The following is a 2,351-nucleotide window of genomic DNA, read 5'->3' as shown; positions in this document are numbered from 1 at the left end:
GATTGAGTATGATGGGAGGTATCTGTTTTAGATTCCTTTATAGAATCGTTGGAAGTGTTAGGGCATCTTCTATAGGTTTGGTTGATTCAGGTGAAGATGAGTCTGAGGAGAAATGTGTGCTAAAGCTGTCTTCAGTGTTGATTGAATCAGATGAAGGAGTTGGTGATTTAGGTTTTGTTCGCTGGGGTTCGGAGTGTGTCGGTGTATCCCGATGTCTAAGTTTCATGGGAGTTGGCGAATTTCCCGTTTTCTTGGTGTTGCGTTTTCCCCCGCGATGGTTTCCCATAACGGTAGATTATTACTTGGTAATAACTCTTGTAACAGTTTGATAGTTGGTGAACAATTTTTTTTTTGAAACATATAACTGAGCTTGACGACTGGATGGCCAGAACGACTGAACTACTAGATTGTGATGATGATACAATTCTGATATATTGTGGTCGGGAAACGACCGGTATATATCCCGTGCGCCGTACCGACTAGTAAACTAGCGTGTGTGCCGCCGTAATGCTTGTGTTTACTGTCGGTACGGGTTTGTGGTTTATTCATTGGGTTTTTTTGGTTACAGCCATGGGGAGGGTTTCGTTAGATTCGTCCTAATCTCCCCTATCCATGGCTGTGCTTTGTTAAGTCGTTAACCACTTTGAAATCACTCATATTTAGTAGTACAGTTCTGGTTACTTTGATTACTTATATGGCGCGTTATGATTGGTCGATATTGTGTAGTCCTGAAAAGGACTGTTTTAGTTAGTGGTGTACCGTTACAGTCTTAGATATCATAATTAGAGAAATGCAACAACGTTTCCATGCAAACCAGCTAGATATAATAAATGGATTAAAAGAAATAATAGTCAATGATAATCCACCACACGAAGCATTAAATATTGTTTGTAATACCTACAAATATGATTTAAAACATCTGAATACTTAAATTGAAGTTTATAATAGAATGTTTAAATTGAAGTACTCCAACATATAAACAACTAGTATTATGGTACAGAAAATAGAATTTATTAAGAATGATGATTTTCAAAATGGATTTCAGATTTCAACATAAATTATTCGTATATTTCTTACTATACCAACTACAACTGCCAGCTGTGAAAGATCATTTTCATGTCTAAAAAGACTTAAAACTTATCTGAGGACCACAATGGGTCAAGAACGAATTAGTAATCTTGTAGTAATCTACATTACAAATTGAAAAAAAAAAGAAATAACAATATAGAAGAAGTCATTGACGAATTCAACAATAATTCCTCTGTGATTAGCCGAAAATTAAGTTTAAAATAAAAATATTGCAAATTATAATATAAATAAATAATAACACTTGTTGAATACACTTATTTATTTAATTTTAAAGTTTTTTTTTTGCAACACCAAAAATGTTAACCAAATTACGCCACTGTGTACAATATAATAGTATGCAAGGCTGGGCATTAACGAGTTAAAAATTAAAATTAAGTTAAAACGTTAAGTTAATTTTAATTAAGTTAATTAACTCGTTACTTTTTTTTTCAAATTAACTTTTAACTTAATAAGTTACTTTTTTTTCAAGATTAACGTGTTAACTTCAAGTTAATTTTATTTCAAAAATATCTAAATGTTAATTTTCGTCCGAAGAATAATGCAAATTTTTGAATGTGTTTTTACTTTGATGTATCATTTTAAATTTCCCCAGTAATTTTCTTGGACGTAAAGAAAAACGGAACTTTTATCGTTTATGAGACACCAGACACCCCTTTTTTGGGGGGACTTATTCATTTTTTGGGTAAAAAAAATGTTGGTGAAATCAGAATTTGGCGCACGAAGTTATTCTCGAAGTTATAGCTAATTGAAGTTTTAACTTTATATAATAACCCTTAAATACCTATAATGCTTGATTTCTCGCTACGCTCGCTCGGACATTAAATTCGAAAATATCCCCCTATTTGCTGTGTAAACCACCACGGGTGAACATAGGTTTTCAAAAAAATTGTATTTAAAGTATACGTTTATTGCAAGCGTGGCCACTCGCTCGCTACGCTCGCTTGGACATTAAAATCGAAAATATCCCCCTATTTGCTGTGTAAACCACCACTGGGCCACAACTGGGCCCGCTTGGAGACGCGACATTTATAAGTTATTAAACGTATTATATACTAATTTTGAAATGTCATAACTTCAAAACTAAGTCTGAGCCCCAAATTCTGACTTCACCATCGTCTTCAGCGTACATAAGCGTACATAAGTATCAAAAAAAAAAAAAAAAAAAAGGTGTCTCGTAAAGTAGAAATATACCAGAAAAACTATCTAACAAACCATATTATGTGTCTGGAATTTTTATTTTTGCAAATTAGCAAATTTTAACT

At 33.1% G+C, this 2,351-nt stretch overlaps 1 protein-coding gene across 3 annotated transcripts in view; it reads right to left on the bottom strand.

Annotated features, from left to right (window-relative positions):
- The window catches only part of LOC100168229, a 396,335-nt gene that overhangs the window by 392,875 nt on the left and 1,109 nt on the right, over nucleotides 1-2,351 (bottom strand). The gene's annotated exons all lie outside the window — the stretch shown is intronic.

This window comes from Acyrthosiphon pisum, chromosome A2 (assembly GCF_005508785.2).
Source record: "Acyrthosiphon pisum isolate AL4f chromosome A2, pea_aphid_22Mar2018_4r6ur, whole genome shotgun sequence".
In the NCBI taxonomy this organism is placed as follows: Eukaryota; Metazoa; Arthropoda; class Insecta; order Hemiptera; family Aphididae; genus Acyrthosiphon; species Acyrthosiphon pisum.
The sequence above is the reverse complement of the archived record's forward strand: the minus strand, read 5'-3'. Positions and strand labels throughout refer to the sequence as shown.